The following is a 20,354-nucleotide window of genomic DNA, read 5'->3' on the forward strand; positions in this document are numbered from 1 at the left end:
TCCTTGAACTCACCAAACTCCTGTTGAGAATCATCCCCCTGCAGTTTTATCTTCCAAGATCTCCAGTCATCCTGTTGCAGCAAACTCCATTGCCACATGTCCCCTTGCTCCTCCAGCACAGAACTTCCTTTCTTGTTACCAGAATTCCCAGCAACAGATCTCTAGGTCCCACCCACCCCCGAGTGGACTGATTGGGAGATCTCTGTAGGTCACCAGCCTGTCATTCAAGACAAGGGTTCACTTCCAGTTAACTCTATGGGTGGGGGGGGGGAGAGACTGATCACTACAGGGCCATAGTTCAGTGGCAGAGCATCTGCTTTGCATGCAGAAGGTTCCAGGTTAAATCCCTGGCATCTCCAGGTAGGGCAAGACTCTATTCTAAACCTTGGCGAGTCCATGGCCAGTCAGTGTAGACAATACCAAGCTAGATGGACCAATGGTCTGAGTCAGTATAAGGCAGCTTCTGTGCTCTTATAAGTGACACATCTAAACAGGTATTAGAAGACACATCTAAATGGAGAACAGGGTTTTGTTTTGTTTTGTTTTGTTTTAATGTTTTGTGGTTCTTGTACACATAGCCAAACTCCCAATTTAAACCTGTACCAGTAAATAGTTCATCTTCAAAACTGTGAAAACAGTGTGAGGGGCAGAGGCGTATCTAGGGAAAATAGCGCCTAGGGCAAGCACTGAAATTGCGCCCCCGTCCAAACATCTGACACCCAGCTTTCAGATAACTTCACCATAATATCAGCTCAAAAATACAAGTCAAGCTCATTAATCTTTTAATATTTCAAAAACTATTTAGCAGTGGACATAGCCAGACCAAAAAATGCTGGAAAACTACAAATTTCAGTATGCTGGGGCTGATGAAATACCCAAATACTATGTGGAGGTGTACTTGGAAAACTAAACAGAAGTGCCTGTCTAATTCTCTACTATGCATTGTAGCATCACGATTATATAAGTTTTTAAAATAAATGGAGAATTTGACTTTTCCCAGATACTCTGAAAATAATTAAAGGATATGCAGAGTAAACAGTTAAAATGAGAGAAAGAGAGCAAGAAACTCCCAGTGGGCCTTAATACTAAGGATTTCACACTGATTCAAAGACAAACTCACCATTAATATTACTGACATCCAGAGGCGTATCTAGGGAAAATAGCGCCTAGGGCAAGCACTGAAATTGTGCCCCCTGTCCAAACATCTGACATCCATCTTTCAGATAACTTTACCATAATATCAGCAGAAAAATACAAGTCAGGCTTGTTAATCTTTTAATATTTCAAAAACTATTTAGCAGTGGACGTAGCCAGACCAAGAAAATGCTGGAAAACTACAAATTTCAGTATGCTGGGGCTCATGAAATACCCAAATATTATGTGGAGGTGTACTTGGAAAAACTAAATAGAAGTGCCTGTCTAATTCTCTGCTATGCATTGTAGCATCACGATTATATAAGTTTTAAAAATAAATGGAGAATTTGACTTTTCCCAAATACTCTGAAAATAATTAAACGATATGCAGAGTAAACTGTGTCACTGCTTGGAATATATTCTAGTATTTCAGAAAGACAGTTAAAATGAGAGAAAGAACAAGAAACTCCCAGTGGGCCTTAATACTAAGGATTTCACACTGATTCAAAGACAAACTCGCCATTAATAGCCATATTATTAAGACATCACATATAACTCACTTATCACAAGAAGCAAAGTAAGAGCAAATAAATACAATCTTAGCTCATAAACTTCAGCTCAATATTCACAAGCCCTGATTCTCTGTACATAGTGCCAATCTGAATATGTGTACAGTGACATATTATATTAATTTTTTAAAAAAATTACCTGTAGCCCCTTCGGGGGACTTCCTAAAGGCTGTGAGGGGGTCTGCAAAGTTTTCCCCTCCTCCCACTGGCCTCTAGGGCCTCACAGGCAGCATTTGAGCATGTGCAGTGGTCATTTTTAAAAATATTTTTTTTTAAAAAAAATGGCCGCTGAAAACAATATGGCCACCATGCTTGCTCAAATGGCCTCTGAGAGGCCTGGAATGGCCTAGGGCCTCACAGAGGCCATTTGAGAATGCCCAGTGGCCATTTTGTTTTTAGTGGCCATTTTTTAAATTTTTAAATTTTAAGAAATGGCCCCCCCCTCCTTCAAGTGGCGCCTGGGGCACATGCCCTGCCTGCCCTACCCTAGATACGCCCCTGGCGAGGGGTTAGTTGAGAGAAGCTGAAGTTCACAGCAGAATCTGAACAAGGGTTTAATAAGCACTAGCTAAGATTTTCCAAAATATACCATTTGCTTTGGTGTAGCATACACGCCTTTTGCTGGCATGTATTAAAACAGATTTCTGCTAGTTCTGGCCCACCTACATTCTCATATGATTTCTCTTGGTTGTCCTTTACACAACCATCCACTCAGGGGCAGCTCTCCTATGAAGCATACTGAGACAATCACCTCAGGCAGGCCTTTGGAGGGCTTTTTTAGGGTTGGTACAATGTGCCTCCATTGCCCCCACACCTTTCTGCTTCCTGCCCGAGTAACCTTGCCCTGCCTCCCAAATTCAGGTGCCACTGTCAGAATACATCATTATGTGTCCAACAGGAGGCTTCCCGGGCTTTTCCAAGCTGCTTCAGTAGCTGGTAGAATGACAGCAGCAGTATCTCTGACCCTCACTTCCAAGCAAGGTTTGGAGAATGCTACTGCCTCTGCTGCCTACCAAGGAAACTTGGAGAGGCCCAGGCAGCCTCCCGCCAACTCGGAGGCACTTCTCCAAGCAGCTTCAGTAGCTAGCAACTCTTGCTTGAATGTGATGATCAGAGGATGCTGATGGTTTTGCCCCCATTGCTGGTTACCAAGACAGCTTGGAGAAACCTAGGCAGTTCTGAGAGTGGTGTCCAAGTTTGGGAAGTGGGGTGGTTGGGGCTAATGAGGAGTGGGTTCACATCATCTGCAGCCCAGGGCGAGGGCCAGCGCCAGTGAGGGGAAAGATGTGGCTTTTTTGCTGATGGCCTCAGGAGCAAGCAAATGTTGGGCTAGCCAGCTCTGGAAGTCCACTTCATTGCCTGTATGTACCCACAAGGGCTCCCTCATAGAAGGTTTACACAAAGTGGATTGTCTATTCAGATATCATATTCACAAAGGAAATTGTTTGTCTCTCATGTGTGATGAGCACACATGTCTGTTTCGCTGTGTGTACATGCTACAGAAACAGGGAGCCATTGCTAACCAGCCAGGGTTTCCTGCAACATGTACAGCTAAGAAGCAAGTGTTGTACATGGAGAGTACAAAAAATTCCAGAGCTTTCTGTGTGAAAAAAATCATTTATATTTACATTTATAAGCTGTCTATAATCAAGTGATCGTAAGGGAGTGCACAACATGTTGTTTTTTAAAATCACGAACAAAATGATTCAAAGAGGCACCTTTCAAGTGGTGGTTGTCTTACTTTAGCAGCAGGAGAACAACTATCCCTGCTAATTTCAGCATGGTGTATCCTCCAGTGGCTGTTCTTGGTATTTTCCTTCCTTCCCCCCTTTTTAAAATTGTGAGTCCCCTTGGGACAGTGAGCCATTTTTTTCCAATGGTATAGAAATATCCTAAACTAAACTGATTCTAAAAACAATAGAAACAGAAAAACCAGACAATAGCAAGAATAAAACTGCCACAGCCACCAGCAGCTAAAAGATTCAAGCAGACCAAATAGGTTAAAAAAAAGTCTTCCTCTGCTGATTGAAAGCCTAATTAACAAGTTGTTCTAGTAAGAACTAATTGGCCTACTTTCCTTTCACTGTCTCTACATCTGGACTAAATTTGGTGCAAATTAAGGCCCACAAGTTAAATCTCTTGCACCTCAAATGTTCATGAGTACATCATTTTGGATTGAGGTGGAACTCCCTTGCTAACTTGGCAAAGAGGCACCTTTTTAACATGGTAATTCTCTTTATTTAGCAGGGGGAGAGTAACTGGCCCTATCCACCCCCAGCACAGTACCTCCTGTGACTGTTGCTGCAGTAGCAGAGCTAGACCAGCGGCGCCCCGTGTCCAGCCGCAGCTGTGGCCCCGCTCACCCCTCCCCTATCTCTGATGTCAGATGTGGGGTTAGCCACGCCCCTGTGTCTGACATCAGATGCAGGGTGTGTGGTCTGACTCCCAAATGGGGCCATGCGGCCCCATTCAGGAGTTAGATTCAGGCCAGCACTGCGTTCGCATCATGGCCAGGAGCGGTTCTTCCCTGCCTTAAAGGCAGGGAGAGCATCTCCTGGCCATGCTGCGAATGCAGCACTGGCCGTCTAACTCCTGAATGGGGCCGCACAGCCCCATTCATGAGCTAGATTAGGGGCAGTGCTGCATTTACCGTGTGGCCAGAAGTGGCTCTCCCTGCCTTTAAGGCAGGGAAGTTCCGCTCTTGGTCATGCTGCGAACATAGTGATGGCCATTTAACTCCCAAACAGGGTCACACCGCCCCACTCGGGAGCTAAACCAGCCCCCCCACATCTGAAGTCAATCGTGGGGGGCGTGTCGAGGCTATGAGGCATGGCCCCTGAGGGGCGGCAGCCCAGGTTCTTTGAACCCAGTCACCCAGTGGTGGCTACACCCCTGTGTTGCTGGTGTCAATCTTATGTTTCTTTTTAGATTGTGAGCCATTTCGGGGGACAGGGATCCACCTTATTTATTAATTATTTTTCTGTGTAAACCACTTTGGAACCTTTTGTTGAAAAGTGGTATATAAATTGTTGCTGTTGTTGTTTTTGTTGTTGTCATTACAAACTACACCATTGAGGTGTCCTTGTGTGTCACTCACTGCAGCTGTTCCAAAATTGGTTCAAATCAGTTAGACAGTCCTCAAGTTAGTGCACTTGTGCCTCAAAAGTTTATGCATCCACCGTCTTGGATCAGGATGGGTGACATCATCACAGACTACACCATTGGGGCATCCCAATGTGGACCTATGTGTCAATTCAGCTGTAGTAAAGTTGGTTTAAATCGGTTAGACTGTCCACAAGTTAGCCCACTTGTGCCTCAAACATTCAAACGACCACCATCTTTGATTGGGGTAGATGACATCAATACAAATGACACCATTGAGATGTCCCTATATGTCCCTACAGCTGCAGAAATGTTGATTCAACTCAATTAAGAAATTCACAAGTTAGCCCACATGCGTCTCAAAAGTTTACGCATCCGTCATCTTGAACTGGGGTGGATGACATCATCACAAACTAAATCGTTGAGGTGTCCCTGTGTGTCACTTACTGCAACTCTACCTAATTTGGTTCAAATTGGTTAGGCAGTCCACAAATTAGCCTGCTTGCACCTCAGATGTTCACGTGACTGCCATCTTGAATTGGAGTGGAAGACATCATCACACACCATGCCATCTGGGCATCTCTATGGTCCCTACAGCTGTAGCAAATTTGGTTCAAATTGGTTAGGCGGTTAACAAGTTAACCCACTTGTGCCTCAAACGTTTATGCATCCGCCATCTTGGATCAGGGTGGATTACATCATCACAAACTACACCATTGAGGTGTACCTTTGTGTCCCCACAACTGTTCCCAATTTGGTTCAGATTGGTCCAGGCATTGCGAAGTTGATAGTGGGACACACACGGGCACACACACAGAATGCCAGGTGATCTCATATGCCTACTGGAAAGTAGGCTAAAAAGGACATATTTTGCCTGCATGAAATGGCTTGATTGATACCTTGATAATTCTTTCATATACATCTTGTCCCTTGCTATCAAGACACAAGTGCCAGACTCAATTTTGCCCTAATTTAGATCTATACAAATCAACTCATCTGTTTAGATTCATTTTGACTCATTAGGCTGTTAGTGAGAAAAGTAAGCCTGTAATCAAGCCCCTGGCTTGCCCCCAAATTGGCAAGAAGATGCAAGAAAAAATTATTCAGTTGTAAACCCCGTGAGCCCCTTTTAGCTGTTTTGCGAATGCAGGGGGAAGCAGGATCATGTGCACTGTCCTTATTCCTGACCTCTCTGTATTCATGTTAAGGTTGAGAAAGAGCTTATGCACATTCAGTAGTACTTGTATGCATAGTGCTCTCTCCATGTGATTAGGAACACATCGTTGTGTAGACCTGTATACACATAGGCTCTATTTAATCTATAACATGAACAGAGAGAGATCAGGAGTGTAGACAGTTCATGCAGTCTTGCTTTTCATCCTTTAGATGTTCACAGAACACTTGAAAGGAGCTACTAGAGGAATATTATTGAGAAATATAGAACTCCTCTATATACATGTGAGTAAGATTACAATAACGTCACACAGACCTGCAGTGCATAATGTCTTATGCAAAAAATGCCTTGGGCATGTCTTTTACATCTAGAAGAAGGAGAAAAGGAGCAAGACAGGGAAACAAGATATTTTATGTGATTTCATTATTTTCTGTAAAAATTTATTGCAATTCACAAAGGCAGCAGGCACTTCCCGCATTCTAAAAATATTGCTCTTTGGGGATGGGGCTTTGATATAAGCCTGTAGAAGCATGCTCTATCAGTTTGCTAAATGTTCCTTCATTGCTTCCCCTAATCTCTGAATTACTGGCACTAAGAAATACAGTTTATTAGCACCATAAGATGTAAAAATAAATAAATAAATAAGAATCCTCCAACATGATGGGTAATTGTAATTCACTACACAGCCTCCTGAACAGAATATTAATAGAACTTGAAGGTGTCTGTTCTTAGAAATTGTGATAATATTGGCCACTGAAGATGCAGCTGACTCTCTCTCTCTCTCTTTAAGGGAAATATTCCAAACATTCATCAAAGGGCAAAAAGTAAATATGAGACACATTGTGCACCTCTCTGATGGCAAGCGATGCAGCATAAACTTGAGCAATCCGCCCAAATCAAGGCATAGTTTTAATTAAAACAATCTACCGTGATTCCATGTGAACTTTCTCAGACTATGGGAAACACCTATATCAGGCAGCAGCAATATAGGAAGATGCTGAAAGGCATCATCTCATACTGCATGGGAGATGGCAATGGTAAACCCCTCCTGTATTCTACCACAGACAACCACAGGGCTCTGTGATAGCCAGGAGTTGACACCGACTCGACAGCACAACTTTACTTTTAGAGAGTATTAGAGACTGAAGCTTTATTCTCAACTAATTCTTTGACATGGTAATATTATCATAAAGAAATTTTATGACACTGTCGTGGCATATACACTGTAATGCAGTGTGGTGTAGGAGTGAGCTTCAAGTTCACACATGCCCTCCCACCACAACAGTGTGGAATACAGCATTTGATTGGGCAGATGTGTGCATGTTTGCCTTGCCCAAACTATCCATCCCTTTTGTGGCATGATAGATCTGACAGTGCTTTGTACAAAAGCTCAAGCCCTCCATCATGTTTAGAATCTTTATGTGTGACCCAGCTCTAGGGAACTTTTTGTGGTACATATTGCATTTTAATATGCACCCAGGGCATGAGATCTAAAATTCAAGGGCAAACACTTAAAATTAAATATACCAGCAGGCTGCAGGTGAAAACTTGTTTTCCCCTGCCCAGATAGCATTTTGCAGTTGTGTTTTGACAGTTTTAAAATACTGGATTAAAAATGATAAGTGGGAGCATTGTAAAGCAAAATGGATTGGGGGGGCAGAACTGCATATATTTTGGAAAGCCACAACTGACTTAGGACACGGTCCAACCAAACTTGAGAGCAATTTTAGGTTCCATTTATTTAATGGAAGGGCACATACTTAAATTTCTCCCACTGACATAAGTGATTACGGGAAGTACTTAATTTTCAGGGGATTATGCCCTTTAGCTTATGCAACCTCTTTGAATTTGAACTGATTTTTAACAAACTCTAATTATCTAGCTGGATTTTTGCTCCATATCAGTGCTTAAAATGGACTCTGACTCTTAGCAGTTCTGAACTGTCTTTATGCATTTTATAGCTTTGACTGAGACTGTCAATTTCAAAAATATTAAATAATCTTGGAAATCAGTTCAGAGTATCTTCAGTGGTGGCAATGATATCATCTGCATACATAGTCACTTTGAATGTTCCCACATCTTCCTGACCCTGACAGAAGAAAATTGTACTTAGATCATTGATAAGGATTCAATTAGGGGGGGAAATACTAGCCAGGAAAATGTGCAGTCTTGCTGGACTCTGTGAGGCAGACTAAATACTTCTCATAATGAGCTGTTTACTAATATTCTAGCTGTTTCATTGAAACAGTACTGCAGATTTGAGGTGTCAATTACTTTATTAAAACAAGGACAATTCAATACGGTCAAATGCTTTCTCAGGGTCCATGAACAGCTAGATAACAGCTAGAATTGTATCTTATTGGTTACATTAAAATGGATTTTTATAGTTTCCTGTCTTTAATAAAGCTGGACTGATCTATCCTTATAGAATTACTTATCATCATTTTTAGCATTTGTGCTAGAATTGCAACCAACATTTTATCATCTTGATTAAATACGTGAATGGGCTTATAGTATTATCCTATAATGGCACCATTGCCTTCATTATGAATCAAGTTTGCTTTTACCAGAGAGTCTGTTAATAACATTGCATTCTAGACAGAAATTAAATCATTCTGTCATGAAAAGAGCCCACAAGCCCTAAAGTTCAGATAATATCCAGCGCTTTCAACACTTAAACCACCTAAATCCAGCAGCCTGCTCCTCTTTGGCTTATGGAGTCTATACTCTCCTGAACTTTAATTGGACAATTCTGGAACAGTCTTCACATTACATGGGAGCTACATAAAACATTGGCCTAGTGGCCTCTTCTCCCCTCCAAAGAAACTTTTGAGTGTGTACTTTGGAAAGGGCAGGGGAATAAGTTGCTTAACCAGTTTTCTTTTGAAAATTCACAGAGCAGGTTCTACTCCGTGTTCCAGACTCAGGTATATACGTTATAAACATTTATTTGATAAACAAACAAAGAAACAAACAAACATATGCAATGGAAATCCATGGAGGTGGGGGACTAGATGATAAAGATTTAAACCTCTCTTCAGCCTTAATATATGGGGATGCAAAGCACCTTATTATTTTGGTTTGTATACTTATAGAAATGTGTTGCAAATGCATGCTTATAATATCCCCCTTTCCCAGACTAACAGCTGGATCCTGCCCTTGGTTTACACCTTCTGGGTGGGGACAAATTCACTCCTAAATCTGCTTCCACCAACATGGCCAGCATAGTAATAATGTTGCATTGGTGATTGGTGACCACCAGCCACACAAAAGGGGGGAAAGGATTTGGGGGATGACACTGGAACAGGCCCTATAATTATTTAGCAGCCTGTTCTGGTCCCTGCCCTGGAATAGCATGATGCCAGAGAGATGGCACAAAATTGGGAACAAGGATCCATCTTATTAATTATGTATTTCTCTATGTAAACTGCTTTGGGAACTTTTGTCAAAAAATGGTGAAGAGGAGGAGGAGGAGGAGGAGGTTGGTAAAGAGGAGAGCACCCAAAATTTAAGGGAAGGAGTTCCACAGGGTAGGGGCCACCACAGAGAAGGCCCACCCATGCATCATTGTCAACAAACCTCATGTGGTAGTGGGATGTGCAGGAGAGTATCTCCAAAAGATCTCAGAGGCCAAGTAGAAATAGGCAGTCTTTCAGAAATCTAGATCCTAAGCCATTGAGGACTTTGAAGGTAATTACCAGTACCCTGAACTGTATCTGGAAACACACCGGTAACCAGTGTAGCTGATACTGTAGTGGGATGATGTGGTCTGAGCATTGAGCTCCCACCAGGACACTTGCTGTCACTCTCTGTACTAACTTTAGTTTCTGATGGGTGTTCATGGGTACCCCCACATATAGCATGTTATAGTAGACTAAACAAGAGGTGAGGAGGATATGAGTGACTGTGCCAAAGTCTGCACATCCTATCTGATCCGAGCGGCAGTAGTGCAGAGGACACAGAGGACACGAGGTAAATATGCAGTTTGTATAGTGTATTGGCTGAAAACTTGCAAATGCATGTATGTTCATACCATGCAGCAATAAAGGCAATGGGGTAGGGGTATGGGGGCTTGCAAGTGGCCCAGGGATGGGGGCAAGGGGGTGCCCAGGGGGTGCTGTGGCATCCCCCCACCCGATACCCCAGCAACCTAGGGACACTTGTCTCCCCTTGTCCAGTGGTGGCTAGGTCACTGCAGTAGGGAGCAATTTGTCCCACCTATTGCTGCTTCTGACCAAGCAGCCTTGACCCATTTTTGCTTGCAGGAACGGAGCTGGGAAATATGGAGCAGATCAGACAGTAACAAGACAATGCAACTCTCAACCTTGGATGAACAAGCAATGTCTCCATGGAGACATTATCTCCCCAAGCCAGGGAAGCTCCAGCCTCCAAACATAAACACCAATGGGAAGCACCCATGGGAAAGCAGGCAATGAGGCTGGCACATGCAGAATGGAAGAGCATTTAGATGCCAGCACTTTCTCACGTCCTCTTAGATTTGTGCACTCAACAGCTCCTAAGGAGTACTCGTCCAAACATAAACACCAGCTATGCAACTATGACTACTTTTCACCACTGTCCTCTTTTGTCAGGCACTCACACATCCATCCGGAATGCACTCCCTTCCAAAGGCGGGTTCCTCTCACAGAGACAATACAAGCATGGTGTATAATAGTGTGTGAGGCATCACTGGTATCACAGCAAAACAGTGTTGATAGTCAATGGGGATAATTGGCAGCCCTTCCTTCCCTGTGTCTCCTTGATGGCTTTGCCAGACAGTGGCTCTTTGCAGGCTGGTCCCTGCTAACTGAGCAGAGATGCACCCTTTAAAGTGGCGATTCTCTTATATTTAGCAGGGGGAGAGCAACTGTCCCTATCCAACTCCAGCACAGCATCCCTCCAGTGGCTGTTGCTGGGATCTGCCTTATGTTTCTTTTTAGATTGTGAGCCCTTTGGGGACAGGGGACCATCTTATTTATGAATTATTTATTTTCATATGTAAACCGCTTTGAGAACTTTGGTTGAAGAGTGATATATGCATATCAGTAGTAGTAGTAATAGTAGTTGTAGTAGTAGTTGTTGTTTGGGCTGACAGAGAAGTCAAACCCTGTCGGAGGAAACCTTTGAGATTATTGCTGAGGCCATTGGTCATTATCTACCTAACCGTTGGTCCACGGAGACTTTTGGCAAGTGGGGTACTGTATGCTCTCCTTGGCTTGTGGATTGTGTGTGTAGGGTGAGATCAATAATTCATTCATTTTTCCATATTTGTATATTACTCCAAATTCTTGTCTCTGGTCACATTACGGAATGGAAAATACAACATTTAAAAGACAACTTACAATTTACAAATCTAATTAAAAGCGTTGCATAATGGCATTCCAAATGTCTCTGCACGCTGACGGATTCCTTCGATGCAGGGGTAACATGGAGGCATCACTGATGTGCAGCACTGTGATTGCTGGGGAAGTGATGCTGCTGTTGCTATGCTTACTCTTGTTTCTACAGTGTTGTGCTTTTGACTTTGCTACTGGGTGCACATTGGATTATAAATACATTGTGCTGACATTAGCCCTGGTGCTAATATAGTGAGAACATAGAGTTGGCCTGTAGCTGGCTTGCTTTTCAGCAGAGTTCAAGAAGTACCAGGGTTCACTAGGGATGGCATGTGAAGAGGTAGCGGAATCAGAGACTAAGATCAGAAGAAAGGAAACCATCTGCCAGGTGGAAGTGAAAGGCAAGCAGCTGAGGTTTTATGGAGCCAGATGGAACTAGGTTGGTTCCCTGGGTCACCTGATCAAGTGCTGAGTCAGCTGGTTGGTTAATGCTACCTATGTAGTGCCTCTGGGTAACAAAAGTCAATCTTTTGGCAGACATGCTGTCTTGGTGGAGCAGAGGAGTTAACATGCTGAAATACGGATGCTAGGAGTCCCAGTTAGAGACCTCCCACTGCCTTCTAGGAGGTAGGGAAAATGAGGAGGAATATAGAAACCAAAAACTGCAGTTAGACATCCTTAGGGACAGCCCAGTTTCCACAGCATCAACTAGAAGCAAGTTTGCTTGCAGTACAGATGTAAGCAAATGTAACAAATTAAATGGGAAGACAAATTATGTTCAGTAAATGCAAAGCTAAAGGTAAAAGCTGGTTCTTGAGACAAATGCTATGAAGTCACGAAATGCAAAGAAGTAACAACTAAGACTGGGTACCCATCCTTTGTTAAGCCAACTGCTTGCAAATAGTCAGGAAAGCTTGGTCAACAGTCCCTGAATGGGAACTCACCACTGGGGTTAAGTGAATGGGCAATTTATCTCCAGGGTTGGGTCGGCTGCAAGTGATGTGGCAGGAAAGATTTGCAGCTTGACAGAGAAAAAGAAACCTTAACGTTGTTTGCCAGAGTTGGCTACAAATGAGGCATTCTTAGGGTCTGATTGCAATCTTTGGGCACCCAATGCAGTCTATGCTGCCTGTTCCCAGTATGCTCTGCCATTTGTAAATAAGCAGATATTATTAGGATAGTTAAGTCTCCAGGGGGAAGGTTTATTTCTTTTCCTCTCTCATCCAAAGGAAACAAAACCCTGGCCTTTTACTGCTTGGAGAAGTGGGGAACATTTGACACTATTAATAAAGATACATATGCAAATCCTAGTATCAACTATTGTGTAGCAGATCTAGAGCAAAAAAAAAGCAACGACCTTTTAAGACATGCCTCTCCTATACAGATCTTGAATTCTTTCCATCGCTGTCTGACATAGTTTAGACACCAGTTGAGAGAGATACAAAAATAGACCCAAGTACAAAACAAATTAGGCCTGCTATTAAGAAAAACAGTAAGTGGCATGTTTACTGACAAAGCCTCAGGGGGCATGACGTACCCCACCATATTTTGTCATACCCCATCTTCATTTGCTGCAGCATAACATGGAGTCACCCTATTGCTAAGATTGCCTGTTTTTGTTTACATGAGTAATTTCTGTAACTTTCAGACTGCTCTTAGTATACTGAGTTCATTATTTCTGTTCACATGGGAGAAGGGAGATCTGACATTGATATAGATAGTAGCATAAACATTACAGTATTAGCTATGAGCAACAAATCTAGTTACTCGGGAGAGAAAGTAAAATTACGGGCATCAGTTTTGCCCTTGGAGGGATGGTTGCACTTGATTGAAAATAATGGTTGTTCAGAATCCTGCACAAGTTCATACTGATGTGCATAATCCTGCATGAGTTTATACTTCTCACTCTACATATGGAATGAAAATGCTCAAGGGAGATAAACTGTGGAGAGGGGAAGGGTATAGTCCCCTCCCCCATGCTGCTCTAAAAATTGGACCTGCCACTACCCACTTTATACTTCGTAGGAAAGGAAAGGTTGTGTCGTTGGGTCAGTGTAGACTCCTGGCTCCCACAGAGCCCTGTGGTTTTCTTGGGCAGAATACAGGAGGGGTTTACCATTGCCATTTCCCACACAGTATGAGATGATGCTTTTCAGCATCTTCCTATATCACTGCTGCTCAATATAGGAGTTTCCCATAGTCTGGGAAACATCCCAGCAGGGTTTCGAACCAACAACCTCCTTCTCTCTAGGCAGGTTACTTCCTCTTTCACCTTTATACTTCATGGCAGGGAGGGGAATCCAAGTTAAACTAGTGAGTCTGCTACTATCATGTTTAGTTCAGCCCTGAGTATTTTCATTTACAGGTGAAACTCGGAAAATTAGAATATCCTGCAAAAGTCCATTAATTTCAGTAATGCAAATTAAAAGGTGAAACTGATATATGAGACAGACGCATTACATGCAAAGCGAGATAAGTCAAGCCTTAATTTGTTATAATTGTGATGATCATGGCGTACAGCTCATGAAAACCCCAAATCCACAATCCCAGAAAATTAGAATATTACATGGAACCAAGAAGACAAGGATTGTAGAATAGAACAATATTAGACCTCCGAAAAGTATACAGTGTACTGTGCTTGATTGGCCAGCAAACTCGCCTGACCTGACCCCATAGAGAATCTATGGGGCATTCCCAAGAGAAGGATGAGAGACATGAGACCAAAGAATGCAGAAGAGCTGAAGGCCGCTAATGAAGCATCCTGGTCTTCCATAACACCTCATCAGTGCCACAGGCCGATAGCATCCATGCCACGCCGCATTGAGGCAGTAATTGCTGCAAAAGGGGCCCAAACCAAGTACTGAATACATATGCATGCTTATACTTTTCGGAGGTCCGATATTGTTCTATTCTTCAATCCTTGTCTTCTTGGTTCCATGTAATATTCTAATTTTCTGGGATTGTGGATTTGGGGTTTTCATGAGCTGTATGCCATGATCATCACAATTATAACAAATTAAGGCTTGACTTATCTCGCTTTGCATGTAATGCGTCTGTCTCATATATCAGTTTCACCTTTTAATTTGCATTACTGAAATTAATGGACTTTTGCAGGATATTCTAATTTTCCGAGTTTCACCTGTATACAGTTTATAAAAACCTTCCCAAAGATACTAGGATTTTTACATATTTCTTTGCTGGCTTTTTTGTACACTTGCTTTTGTTTTTTGTGAGGATCCAGAATGCTAGGAACATAGAAAGTACCACGTCAAACCGTTGGTCCATCTAGCACAGTATTGTCTACATTGATTTATAGCCGCTCTCCAAGGTTTCAGTCAGGAGTCTTGTCCAGCTGTACTTAGAGATGCCAGGGATTTAATCTGGACCTTTTGCATGCAAAAAAGATGTTCTACCACTGAGCTATAGCCCCATCCTAGCACTTCCATTGCTTACTAATTGCCCCAGTATCCAAGATGTTGTTCTTCTAACAGACATGTCCTCTGTTGTCCCTTGGAGCAGGTACCCATGCTATTAAAGGTTGTGGAAAAATGATGGATTGCCAAATTAATCTCTAGCTCAAGGAATAAGAGATTGGTACTACACAAAGGCCCCATCTGGAGACTGACAGCATGGTTCCAAACTTGAAGATGTGTTGTTGTGAGCCACCCCGAGCACTAGGGTTGTGCACGGAACCAGTGATGGCCAGTTTGATGATGTGGGGAGGGGTTTACCTTTAAGGAGCAGGAAGGGTGCTCTTACACACACCCCACCGCATTTCCCCCACCAGCACTGTGATTAAAAATGGTCCCACAGGGCGGCAGCATACCTCCTTGCTGTCCCAATGTGTATTGGACCGGAAGAGCCCAGTGCATGCATTTGTGCATGATGTGCGTGCAAGAAAGCACAACATGCGCATGATGTGCAGCATGCAAGCATGTGCACTCACATCGGGCACTGGGCACTTCTGGTCCAATGTGCACCTGGGCGGCAAGGGGTTATGCTGCCCCCAGGGGCGTAACTATAATAGGGCAAAAGGAGACAATTGTCTGGGGGCCCACTGCCTTGGGCCCCCCCCGAGGCATCACATGACTGACTCCCCCAGCCACACACCTGCCCAGGCTTCCTTCATTTGTATTCATTCTCCAAAACTGATGTGAGTGTTAAGACCTGGAACTACCAGAACAGCATGTCTTTCTCTAGTACCATTAAATGACTTGCATCATCCACAATTTACAAAACCTTTAAAAAATAATTTAGGATGATGTTCTATTGTGGCACATAAGAGTCATATATTTTAACAAGGAGATATCTATATATCTATATCTATCTATATCTATATCTATATCTATATCTATATCTATATCTATATCTATATCTATATCTCTCTCTATATCTATCTATCTATCTATCTATCTATCTATCTATACACTATGCTTTTTGTTACCACTATTCAGCCTCATTTAAGATTTCTTTCCTCCATGAGCTGAGTTTCAGTGAGGGGGGCATTTTAAAATCTCGTCTCTGGGCCCACTCCAACCTTGCTACGCCCCTGGCTGCCTCCCCTCACAGGACCAATTTTAATCACAGTGCCAGTGGGGGAAACGCGGTGTGAGGGTAAGAGCACCCTCCCTGCTCCTTAAAGGTACCTCCCCCACCTCCATTGAATTAGCCAAACCACTGGAACTTTGAACCAGTTCAGAAATCTGTAAAAGAGCATCTGAACTGGTTCATGCACATCCCTACCGAGCAGTAGTGTACTGGAAGGGCAGGGTATAAATATTTTAAATAAAATAACAATAAATAAAACTGCAAGAGGCTCTTGGCTTTCCCTGGCTACAGTTCCTGCATTCCTTTGCAAATAACACAGATTTACTACACTCATAAAATTTGTCCTAAGCAAAGAATTTGGATTTTCTTGGCATGGAGTTTTGACATCTTTATTATACAGAATAGTAGTAGTAGTAGTAGTAGTAGTAGTAGTAGTAGTAGTAGTAAAATAAATAAACTTTATTTGTTAACCGCCCCATAACAAATTGTTCTCTGGACAGCTTGCAACACAACATTAAAACGTGAGATTAAAACACACAATGAAATAAATAATAACAGACCAAAAAAGCGGGGGAAGGGAGAGAAAATGCAAAATACAATACAAAGCCATTTAAAGATCATTAAAAAAAAACACCAGTTAAAATCAGATCAAAATTTAAAAGGCCTGAGTACACACAGTCATATACTGTAGTTACAAATCCCGTTTTTATAGTGAAATCAAATACCGTTCAGACAAGATGAAATGCTGCATTTTACTTAGAAACCACTTTGGAAAAACATGGATGAACATGTGCTTCACTCCATTTTTGTACAGGTTCATGTCAATTGCAAACCACGATGCAGTTAATTTATGCATGGATGTTCTGGTGCCAGCTGCCTGGTTGTTAAACCAAAAATGAAGCTTCAGTCCTTTTCCAAAATAGGAATAGTAAATGGGGAAAGTAGCAATTCTCACTTCCAAGCTAGATCTGAAGAGCGGAATGGAGTGTTTTGGCACAGTGAGTATGTAACGCAAATGTGAAAACTAGAACTGGACAGATATCTGCATTTAATTTCAAAATGGTTCCCTTCCACAGTTAGTCCCACATAGCCCTAATAGTGTGTGAGAGAGGTTGAAATGTGCTATTTAACAACATGAGTGAAAATGCCTTTAGCTGTAAACTAGGAGTTCATCTTTTCAAATCTTGCTCCTCTGCCAAGATCGTAATGTACATTACTGTATATGCTGGCTACTGACTAAGTACACATTCTCTCTTTTAATTCTTTTCTGTTTAAAGCAGTATTAAATGTATCATACATAAGCAGTGCTAAAATCATATATAGAGAGATATATACATATATCTATATAGAGAGATATATAGATATATATATTTCTACATTGCATATTTTAATCTGAAGAATATTTTCAAGCCCCTGGATAAGCACAAATCTTGCTTCATGTTGCTTTTTGTGTATGGTTTGATCCAGCATGTCTCAGTTCTCTTGTGCAAATAGTGCACACAGGGGACATGATCCAGATCAAGACCATGGTGTGTGTGTATATATTGGGAGTGAGTGGAGCAGTTTTAAAACTTTGGCTGTGCCATGGCCCCAAACTGAGTTTTCCTCCCCTATATGTGCTCTTTACCAGAGGGGGGGGAAAGCTCCATTGGTGCCAAAAGTGTGACATGTAAGGTCGAACACGGATTAAAAGTAATTTGTAGTTTGACTCTAATACCGTGGAAGCATCAGGCCTTAGATAACTTGCACAAAACCTGATTGATTGATTGACTGATTGAAAAGATTTATATCCTGCCTTATCCATATCAATATGGAGACAGCTAACATAATAAAAATGTAATTAAACTGTGAAACATAAATACAATAAAACACAGCAGCTAAAAATCATGAACATATTAAAAATGACAGCCAGTTAAGGCAAATTACACAAAAGGGCTAAAAGCATTAAAGCAAATGATTGAGGATGGACCAAAAAGATAGCAAGGAAGGCAGGAAGTATACATATATGTCAGGAGGGAATGTCAAGGTGTGGGGGCACCACTGAAAAGGCCTTCTCCACAGTGACCTGATGTCAGGTGGTGGGGCACCCAGAGAAGGGCTTCAAAAGCTGCCAAGCAAGTTCATGGGGGAACAGGGGGCCCTCCAGTAGCCTGCTCTGGGCTGAGTCAGGATCTCCAAGGGCCAGAATTCAGAATCTCTGGTAGCACCAAGTGGGATCATAGCAGCTGGTATGACAACAGTAATGGAATGTTGCTCCTGCAGCTTCTCAGAGCATACAGCCAGCTTTTAAGGCTGCTGCCCAGAGTGACTTGGCTTCACCCCTTCCCTAGTGAAGGATCTGTTTATTAAAGGGGCTTTGACTGATTTTGTAAGCACTGGCTCCAGTGACACTGAGGGGCCTTTGCTAAGTTGGTAGATCCTCAGGGAACTACTTGCAGTCAGAGGATGAAGGTAGGGCTGGTGGAGGTGCTGGCCCAGCAGTACAGGGTCACCACAGATCAGTGTCATGGGAATGCTGGCAGACTTCGAGGAGGAGCTGGAGGAAAGGACGGAGGTTACAGCAGAGGAGGGAGGACAAGAGCCAGAAGTTGCAAAGGAGAGTGGGTCTGACGCACAGGGAGTTGAAAATGAGTTAGAGCCAGGTGCGCCAACTCTTGTGGAGGAGGCGTGACCGGTCTCAGCTGTGCTGAGGCGTCAGTCCAAGAGACAGCAAGAGTTAAGGAACCGCATGCGTAAAACAACAGGCAAGGCTGCTGACTCAGGAACTCTTGATTAACAGCATTGGGGGTCAGCCTATTTAAGATGACTGCACCCCTGCTGATAGCAACGTCAATTTCCTGTGAGCTAATCGGCTGTGTTCGTGTCTTGCCTTGACCGTGTTTGGACCCTGGACTGTGTTGACCTTGCCCGTGGACTTCGATTTGGACTCTGTTGGATTGATTGGATTTGACTCGGACTGAACCTGGTTTGGAGAATTTCTTCCTGTAAGACTTTGCTATTATACTTCTGCCTCTGCCTGTTTTACACTCCGTCTGGCTAGCCTGACAGATTTACGACAATCAGGGTCATAGGTGGTCATCCCCTAAACTGTCTACTTTATCCTGCAGGTGGAAGGCTTCTGGATCTGAGGTCATGGCATTCAGATACTCTGGTCCCAAGACATTTAGGGCTTGAAAGGTTAAAATCAACCCTGTAAATTAGTCCCAGTAACACACTGCTCACCAGTGCAGCTCTTTTAGCACCAGCATGCTGGGATCATGTCGGCTGCCAGTCCCAGTCCCCAGTCTGGTTACTGGATTTTGAAGCAGCTGTAAGTTCCAGACAATCTTCAAATGATAGCTTCACATAGAATGCATTATAGTAATCTAGCCTGGACATCATGGAAGCAGGATATCAACTTAAAGCAATAGAAGTAGGATTGGGACATTGGTCACTCAACAGGTAGGATATTTGATTATCCTGTTACTCATGGAGAATACTGAAGAAATCTCTATGGGTGTTGTCACGAGCCCACCCCCCAGCGGTGACTCCACCTACCCACCAAGAGGTAGGGCTAGCACTGGACTTAGCTCCATATCATGACATTGGACTAGAGATGGAACTCCTTGAGACAACACCCAAGAGACTTAGACCCGCTGAAGCAATACCCTTGGAAGCTGAGCCCTCGAGTGAGCCAGCTCCTTCCCTTCCATCACTCTACCCTGATATCTGTGCATCAGTGCTGGCAACAGACAAGGCAGGAAAGCTGGAGAGGAGGAGACTCCAGGCCAGAGGACTGCCCCTTTAAGACTGCTGCTCTCTGGGCAGGGAAGCAGAGCCCGGGAACAGACTGAGCTCAGAGGTATTTAGGAGCCCAGTTGGCTTCTGCTTGCTGAATTGACATGTCCCATGGCTCTGTCCATGGTGCTACTTGCCTTGCAGCCTGAATCCTGCAGGGCTGCCTTGTGGCCTAAATCCCGAACCTTGTCACCTGAATCCCGACCGGCTGGCTTATGGCCCCCAGACCTCATAAGCTCTGCACTGAGGAATGGGACTGGACAGGTGTTTATAGGAGAACAAGACTTCCACACAAACAAATTGTTTCTTTATTTTCAGACATTGGTACTGTTGGGTGAATGCCTTTCCTCTCTTTCCTCCATTCTTTCTCTTTCTCCAACTCTCTCTAGGACCCTCGAGGGACAAATGTCCCAGAAAAGAAGTAGAAATGGATTAACAGCTATAACTATATTGTAAGCATAAAGGGAGGAGAGCTGGTCTTGTAGGAGCAAGCACAATTTGTCCCCCTTGGTTTGCATTTGGTTAGGAGACTACATGTGAGGTCTGTAAGATATGGGACCATAACTCAGTAGAAGAGCCCTTGCATGCAGAAGGTTCCAGCTTTATTCCCTGGCATCTGCAGATAGGCCTGGGAGATACTCCTGTCTGTAGCCTTAGAGAAGCCACTGCCAGACATTGTAGACAATACTGAGCTACTGTAGATGAACCAGTAGT

Source organism: Hemicordylus capensis, chromosome 1, assembly GCF_027244095.1.
Source record: "Hemicordylus capensis ecotype Gifberg chromosome 1, rHemCap1.1.pri, whole genome shotgun sequence".
NCBI classification, from domain to species: domain Eukaryota; kingdom Metazoa; phylum Chordata; class Lepidosauria; order Squamata; family Cordylidae; genus Hemicordylus; species Hemicordylus capensis.